This window comes from Jaculus jaculus, chromosome 5, assembly GCF_020740685.1.
Source record: "Jaculus jaculus isolate mJacJac1 chromosome 5, mJacJac1.mat.Y.cur, whole genome shotgun sequence".
NCBI classification, from domain to species: Eukaryota; Metazoa; Chordata; class Mammalia; order Rodentia; family Dipodidae; genus Jaculus; species Jaculus jaculus.
Window position 1 is genome coordinate 76,759,278 of NC_059106.1, and position 9,226 is coordinate 76,768,503.

Here is a 9,226-nt window from a genome sequence, read left to right on the forward strand (position 1 = left end):
TTGCAGTGGTTGGAGGCCCTCATTCTATCTCTATCTGCTTCTCTCTGTCTCTCTCAAATAAATAACTAAAAATTGAAAAAATAATAATCCACAGGTGTGGGAGTTTGAATGTAAATGTCCCTTGTGGGCTCATGTGTTTGAACACTTAATCCACAGCTAGTAGTGCTGTCAAGGAACATGGTGAACCTTTAGAAGGTAGAGACCTGCGAGAGGAAGTGAGTCAATGGAGGCAGGCTCTAAGGTTGTATTGTTCAGCCCCTTTCTCTGCTTCCTGACTGCCCAGGCGGTATGACACTGGCTTCTCCCCCGAGCCTGCCATGCCTTCATGACATCTATAAGCACAATTCAACTGTCTCCTTCCATAATCTTCTTTTGGCAAGGTATTTTTTTTCTTTTTATTTCATATAATTTCTTAACTTTCCTAGACTTCATTAAGCTTAGAACAAGTTGCAGTAAAATTTTAATTAAGTCTTATGAAAACTCTTCAACATGATGATATTGTAGCCATTTTCGGGGACCTCAGTTGTCCTTAAACTTATAAAATGCCACCACTATTGCCAGATTTTTCAAACTTTCTGCAGAAACTCATTCATATAAGCAAACTAATTGACTGGCTTTGGTCAGGTATTTTTCTCAGCAAAAAGAAAGTAATTGATAGAACAGAGAACACTAAACAGATTCTCAGCCTGTATTCACTCCTTGTAAGCATGTTTCTAGCCACTAGTTTTATTGTTTTCCTACTAAGTATTCTGTTTACTCAGTGGACTCCAACTTTATTTTAAATAGATAGTTTGGTTTCAATTTCCAGCTCTCAACATGTTGCTGGTAGAAATATGATCACTCAGGGTTGCTCTGAACTAGCTCTATAACAGAATAATATGACTAGATGGATGGCACAAGAGATTTATTTTCTTAGTTCTAGAAGCTGAGATTCTATATTAGAGTTCTTTAGAAGAATAGAAGCAAGAGTCACACGATTAGAGTCCCCAGTGAGCATCTGCAGGCTGGAGAGCCCAGAACACCAGCAGTCAAGAAGCTGCTCAGTCTAAGCTTGAAGGCTCAGAACAAGAGGCCTCAGTGGTGCTGCCCCAGTCTGGGGCTGAAGCCTGCTCACTACCCGGAGAACATCCAGAATGTGTCCACGATCAAAGACTGAAGAAGCTGAACTGATGTCTGCAGGCTCTGGCAGCAGCACAAGTCACACCTGCTTGAGGAGAACTGAGCTTCTGGGGGTTGGTCTCTTCCTTCTTCACTTTATCCCATCAGGGCCTCCAACCCATTGGAAAGGGCTTCCCATATTTAGTGTGACTCTTACTCCACTTTCTTGATCAACCTGTCAATCATGTTGACAGTTTCCTCAATGTCTTTCAATCCAGTCAAGTTGTCAGGCAAGATTAACCATCACCCTTGAGATCACGGTGTAGCATGAGCAGGTCCCACTGACAACTCTCTTCATTCTTTTTTTTTTTTTTAATTTTGTGTTCATTTTCATTTATTTATTTGAGAGTGACAGACAGAGAGAAAGAGACAGAGAGAGGGAATGTGTGTACCAGGGCCACCAGCCACTGCAAACGAACTCCAGAGGCATGCAGCCCCTTCTGCACCGGGCTAACGTGGGTCCTGAGGAATCAAGCCTCAAACCTGGGTCCTTAAGCTTCACAGGCAAGCGCTTAATCGCCAAGCCATCTCTCCAGCCCTCTCTTCATTCTTGATAATGGCCATCTTCTTGCAGAGAGAGAGAAAGACACACACACACACAGAAAGAGAGAGAGAGACAGAGAGGAGAGTGACAAAGGGGAGAGGGAGAGAGAGAGAGAGAGAGAGAGAGAGAGAGAGAGAGAGAGAGGAAAATGGCAAAGGGGAGAAGGAGTCCTCTACTGTGGTAGTTTGAATAGATGGCCCCCAATATATTCAGTTCTTTATTTTTTGTAGTTTGCATTCTGCAGCCACCTGACTGGAGGCAATGTCATTGGATGGATCTTTAGGTGTGGTGGTGGGTTTCAGATTTCAACCTAAAGATATGCAAAGTGTGCCTAGCTGGAGTTCCTGAAGTGTGGCTTTTGGCTTTTGGCTTGTGCTTCTCTCTCTCTGCTTGGTCCTGTGAAGGCAGGCCAGTTTCTTCTGCTGTAATGTAACTTCCTCTGGATCTATAAGCTTCACTAAACATCCCTTCCTCCATAACTGTGCTTGGTCTGGAAGTTCATCTCAGTGAACCTGAAGCTGTCTGCTACATCTAGTGTTCACAAATTTATTACTTTGACCTTTCTTGAGGCAAGCTCTTACACTGTAGTTCAGGCAGACCTGGAATTCATGTCAATCCATCTGCCACAGTCTTTTGGGAATAGTGCATATGAATTTTTCACACTGTTCTAACTCCTCCATGTGTTCTGGCACAATATTTTCAAGTCCAAATGGCTGTGGAAATACTTAAGTTCAAGGTGTTGGTGATATAGATGAATGAAGTGAGATCTAAAGTGAAGAAATAAATTTCCATGCCTGCTGACTAGGTCTCATAGTGCTTCAAGTGCTGGCAGGCTGCTGGGAGAGATAAGGCATGAGCACTATTAACCATCAGTGGACCGTGTAAGCTGCACAGTGCAAATCCAGGAGGGATGTTCCCACTGGTGCAATAGTGCCACTTCTGATATGGGCATAACCAATTACACTCTTACTAGATTTGAGGTCCACTTCATGGGAGAGAATCCATACATGGCCCTGCAACCTTGGTCAAAAGCCCACAGCTGGGAAGGTTGTAGGCCCTACAGGGGAAGCTGCTACTGTTGCTTGGCTAAATGGATGTGTTGTCCATATCAAATCACCCTCTACGTATTGACACTCCTGCCTGTAGATTGGTGATGCTCTCACCCTGGTCAGAGATACTAATTTAGGAAGTGGGCACTGATTCTTGGGGAGTTTGAAAACTTGGAAAACTCCTGGTAATTGACAATGAATGTTCACTACTAAATGAAACATCTATTCACAACCAACAAGGCTCTGGGATTGTTGCACAGTAATCATTGTTGTGCCAAGACCCCTGATCAGGACCCAAGTCCCCCTGTCACCCAGGAGTCACCCAGAGAATTGCCACAGAAGCTGAGACACTCGAATGTAAAAGCAACAGGTTTCTTTATTGCAAGCCTAGGCCTGGGCTCCATCCACAAAGTCCAGCACAGTGGTTGTGAGGGAGAGAGCCCCTTTCTTTTGGGAGAAGGGGTTTATATAGGAATTTGAACAAAGAAGTAGGGGATAGATACATGATTGATTGATTTAAACAGTTCTGATTGACTTGGGGTTTCAACAGCCAAAGTTGGGGGCAGGAGCTAGAGTTGGGGTCAAGAGCTAGGGGCACTCCACGCAGATGAGGTAATCTCCATTGTGATAGGCTAAGCAAGCAGTGGTACATTACGACTTTTGAAATGATAGTTTTTTTTATCTAAGCAGGTGGTCGGAGGCCAGAGGCACCCCCACAGTGGAGTGTTTCTGCAATGTCCTTGAAGTAGAGATTCCTCAGAAACTTTAGGGGGAAAGGCAGCAATTGAGCAAGCAAGCAAAGTTTACAGAAGCAAATGCCAGCATATTAGCCGACTAGTTCTCTATGTAAGTCAGGCCTTGGACTTTGTACTTAAAATGGTTGCATTTGGTCTCTTATTTCCCCCTCTCTATGTACCATGAGGAGCCAATCTTGAATCCCAATTGAGTTAGTAAGTGGAGTCTAATGGTATATACTGTGATCTTAAAACTGTAAGCTATACTGTATTAATGTGTTTCCTAACAGAAGCAACTAATCTATTAGTAATGCAAGGTCTGTTGTGATTAGCAACAAAAATAAAAGTAATGCCCTGCTAAAGCAGAGAGCCGAGTTGTTAACCATGGGGAATGACTGAACCATGACTCCAACAATCCTGTCAGCTTTTTTTTTCTTTTGTTTTTCCAAATTCTCTCGCATCTTTGCCATTGAGTCTCTAATTATACCTGATTGGTTAATATAAAAACAACATTCTTTCCTAAGGCCACATGTATTTCCCCTTAGTAGGTGGGTTTCAATGTACCCTTCCGTTGGACACACATTGCCAGCCAGCACAGTAGAAGACTTCAGGTCTCCCATAGCCCCCTTTGATTCTTGCTTTCCCTAAGTGCCTGGGGCATACGTAGAAATAAGAAATTTCCGGATTTGCCACAGTCCCATGAGTTACCCACTAGTTGATGGAGGTCGAAAATAAAATTAGGAAAGCAGGTTCCCCGTGGGGCAAGATGTGATTTGGAGTAAGCAATTTTCCCCGTGGTAGTGTTGGTTATTATCCAGGTCAGATTATAAACTTGGTGGGGAGTAGCTGCCACAATATGTACAGTTAGGAGCACAGACAGGATCAGGAGTTGAAGCTTGAATGGGTTGCTGCACTTCCATTGTGGCTGAAAGTTCTCAGGTACACAGTGGATCTGCCAGTCAGGTATGGGTGTGATGAATCCATAACATATTGAGATAGGGGACTGAAGAGATGGCTTAGTGCTTAAAGCACTTTCTAGCAAAGTCAAAGGACCCAGGTTCAATTCCTCAGGATCCATGTAAAGCCAGATGCACAAGGTGACACATGCACCTGCAGTTCTTTTGTAGTGGCAAGGGACTCTGGTTCAACCATTACCTCTCTAATTCTGTCTATTTGCCTCTCTCTCTCTGAAATAAACAAATAAATAAATATTTTTTTAAAAAAGAAGTATTCACAGTTAAGGTCAAATCAACACTTTTGCAGATGAGAGATAATTTAAATAGCAGTAGGCAGTCAAACCTCCCCAAAACACAAAGTACAAAGAAAGAAGAAATAAATAAATGTACAGTGACAAATAAATGTACAGTGACACAGAAGCCATGACTGGCAAAGGTCACATAACATTCACACAGCCTGGCCACTTGCCTCAGCCTGGGGCTGAATTTTCAAGGTCTATCATGTGCTTAAGTGTATCAGTCCAACAAATGTCTGTCCATGAAGTGTAACAAAAGTTTCTCCACCTGCTGAAAGCTGTTCATGATCACCAGTTGGCATGGGGCCAATCAGGAGGTAGTTATGGAAGAGAAGGCAAATTCTGGATGTTTCAGTCTGAGCCAGGTGGGCCTACATCCAGCAAGAAGATGGTGGGCTTTGAGAAGGAAGAAGGGAGGGTCGTAAGAGGTTCTGACAACCACATTGACCACCAGGGATTCAATAACTCACTCCCAACAGAGATTGTCTCTGGAGTTACCTTGGAAGAATTGGCTCACGTGGGAAGATTCATACGATAGAAATTCTTCTGTGTTTGTGTCTAGACAGGGGAGCTGAATAGAATACTATGAGGCGGTGATGATGTCATGACTGAGAACATTGAAAGGGTGTCTTCAAACACTAAAGTGTATTTTCTCACTAGTTCCTCACAGCACTTATAAGAAGGACACCCAATAATCTCCAATTTACAGATGAAAATGATAGTGGTGGGCTGGAGAGATGGCTTAGCGGTTAAGCGCTTGCCTGTGAAGCCTAAGGACGCCAGTTCGAGGCTCGATTCCCCAGGTCCATGTTAGCCAGATGCACAAGGGGGCACACGCATCTGGAGTTTGTTTGCAGAGGCTGGAAGCCCTGGAATGCCCATTCTCTCTCTCTCCCTCTATCTGTCTTTCTCTCTGTGTCTGTTGTTCTCAAATAAATAAATAAAAACATTTAAAAAAAAAAAGAAAAGAAAATGATAGTGGTGAGTGTGAGGTTGTTATGGCAATGATGACAGATGCTCAGTATATTTCCTAGGCTAACCTGAAGGAGTTTGTGAGACTGGTTTTGGTCATTTTGCTATTCTCTGTCTTAATATGCCTTGAAGGTCATCATATCCAGCTCCACACTCATTCACAGACATGAAAACAAAAGCCCACAATGTCAAAGTTACTCCAAACCACTGGCCTACTATAGGAAACTAAATGTTCATGTTTTGCTTCATGGTTGTAGCTATGTTCCATTGCCCCAGGCTCCCTCTTCCATGTTGTTCTCAGAAAAGATAAAGATCTATCTTAATACAGGGATCTATCAGAGAAGGCTTAGGAGATCATTATATGTCATCTTTGTCTGAAATTTTCAAATTCTCAAATTGGTTTCTGAGGAGTTGAACCAGTGCTTTTGGGAGCAAGTGAGAGAAGTGAGACTTAGCATATGAAAAACCAACCATTGAGTTTGACCTTAAGTGGACCCATGCATTTCAGGTTTGGCTTATAGTTTATATATATATATATATATATATATATATATATATATATATATATTTTTTTTTTTTTTTACAGAGTTAAAGGGGGACAGGGAGAGGAAGAGGGAGAGGGAGAGAGACAGAGAGAGAAATGGGCACACCAGGTTTCCAGCTAGTGAAAACAAACTAGATGCATGTGCCACTTTGTGCATCTGGCTTACATGGGTACTAGGGGTTGAGGCTCTTAGGCTATGCAGGCAAATGCCATACCCACCAAGCCATTTGATCAGCGCTGTCATATAGGCTTTTACCACATGTAGTAAACAGGACCAACACCTGAAGTATGACGCTGTTGGTTTCTGTTTCATTATCTGTACCCTTGTTTTAGAGCAAATGGTGACACTGAACCAACACAAGTGTCTAGATGTTGAGACACAAGCTCTAACGAATGGATATGCACCTGTCTATGTACGCACATCCCATTGGAGGAGCAGGACATTCTGAAACACTGTTTGTCTGAGTAATGCTCAATTCTACAATTGTAACAAATTATATTAAGTGTGGAATAAAATTTTTTATAGTTGGTTTTTTAACAAAATGAACATTTATTAATCTAAATAGGGCTTATACTGGGTGTTCAGTACAAAGATTGCTGCACTGCTGGCTGCTACGTGTGGAGATCTTTACTCCTTGTCTCCACGTTGCAGCCTTGGAGACATGATGCTGTTTCACACTCTAAAGCGGATCAGCCTGGGATCAGAATGTTCTGGTTCCCCTGGAAAATGGATGCAGAATTAATCAGAACCTTTGGAGAAACAGGAAGGCCTGGCTTTCAGGAAGTTGGATCTAAATTTAAACCTCACATCTTGGTCTTAGTGGAGGTTTATCTCCTAGTAACCAGCATCAGGGCTTCAGTACACAGGAGTCAAATGAAATAATTACTCTGTTAAAGGAGTCATGAGTCATACAGGGAACTGAGTAAAATAGAGCACTTTGACATCAAGTCTATGGAAGCTATGCTATGTAATAGATGCAAAGTTATATTTCAAAATAAGCATTATGTGGAACATTAATACATGAACATATTGGCGATTGGTCATACATTCATTGGGTTATCCTCCTTTGCTCCCTCTACCCTATGTCTATTCCACCTCTGGCCCTCCTTGAAGGGGTTGTAAGTAATCATGGGGCACGAATGCACCAGTCAGTCCATGGAGAGGACATTGCCTCAGAATATAGCTTCCCATCTTCGGCCTCTTTCGTTGTTTGTACCCATCTTCAGCAATGTTACCTGAACTTGGAGGACATTTTATAAGTCTTAAAGTGAAGGATATATTTGAAGCTAATGTTATAAGGAACCCTGAGGCTTAGATGCCCCCATTGAATGTGGCTTTTTGTGTCTCCATAGACAAATAAGAACTCTGTCTAAACAGAGGGGTCCTCACACTGGGACTATATTCCCTAAGCACCATTATGAAGTTTCATCATAATTACCTTAGAGGGGTCCCCAACATCTGGATCTAGTGCTTTGAGCAGCATACTTTTCTGTACTGCCATCAAAGCCATCTGATGCTATTGTTTCCAGGTTCCTAGTGACAAACACTACTTGCAGATCCCTTGCAACTTAGACAAATGCAGTCTTTCATCTGCAAGGCCCAGAGAGTCTGTGCAAGGGATCATGGCTGGACCAGCCACACTTGTACTTCCTGCCTCCCGTGGTGAGCTTGTGTCAAGATGTACCAGAGGGTCAAGGATGCAGTACTTCCACATCTATACTTTAGACCCACAAAGAAGAGACTTCTATTACTCTAAAAATGTAAAACATGGTGAGTTAAATAGGTTCTGCTTTGTAACATTATTGTGAGTTACCAAACTATATAACTTGGATATTTTCTACTCCATCAACCTTCTTACCTTCACAAACCTTCTTATTATTAAAACAAACAAAAAAAAAGCCTGTTATTGAACACACACTACCCAGGAAATCCTGTGTACTTTTTCACTAACATCTGAATTTGAATTTCCATATTCATGTCTACCTTATCCAGTTTTTGTAAAAAAAAAAATGTGTTGTTCAAAGAAGAATCCCCATGTATTCTACACTGATGGAGCACTTACTGTGTGACACCCTGCACTGGGCACACTGTAGATGTGACCTCATTACTCCTCCTAGCAACCTTGTGAGATTTATGACAAGGAAACTCAGCCATCACATGGCTCAGTAATGAATCCAAAATTCCCAAAGGAATGAGATAAAACTAGAATTCAACCCATTCAACTCCGGTTCCTTGCTCTGATCCCTTCCAACCACCTAGATTACCTCTGGACTTGGTAATGCTTCTAAGTGATACAGCCATGCTCATTAAAGCTCTATGTCCTGTATAATGTCTTACCTTTACTCTGTGTTTCTGGGTTCTGAACCTGCCCCCTGAGCAGCAATGCACATGAGATTCAGACACCTGGATAGACATTGCTAAGAGGGAAATAACTTTCATTCTGTTGAGAAGCTACATTGTCAGCTTGAGGACATGGAGCAAAAGTGTTTGGTCCCCGCAAAGTGAGCTCTCTCCAGCTAGGACCAGTGTATATACAAGACAGATAGGCCAGGGACAAACTGGGTGCAGACTCAGAAAGGAAGATGTGTTGAAGTGTTTTTAAATTCTTTTTCTGTGCTCCAATTCCCATATTATATTTCTGGAATCCTAACATGAGTTCTAGAAGCATCCCAGCCAACTAAGCCAGTCTAGGGCCATAGCACATGGCTGCTATTTGCGCTGAGTCCTTCCTGACCATCAGTGAGATTTTAGAGCCTGATATTCATTAAAGGAGATGGGCTTCTGTCTTCCCAGAGAATATGTATTGAGAATCACTAGACAGGTGAGAAACACAATAGTCCTGGCATCCACCTTCTTGATATCTCTAGAAATCTTTTGTTTTCTTCTCTATCAATACCAAAAGAATAGATATGTCAAATAGAAAATCAGATAAAAATGTAATCTATCATTTGCATTAGCAGTAGACTGTTGCT

General features: G+C 42.2%; 1 pseudogene; it reads right to left on the minus strand.

Annotated features, from left to right (window-relative positions):
• Positions 1-496: 496 nt before the first annotated feature.
• On the minus strand, positions 497-617 carry LOC123461346 (annotated as a pseudogene).
• Between the last annotated feature and the right edge of the window lie 8,609 nt (positions 618-9,226).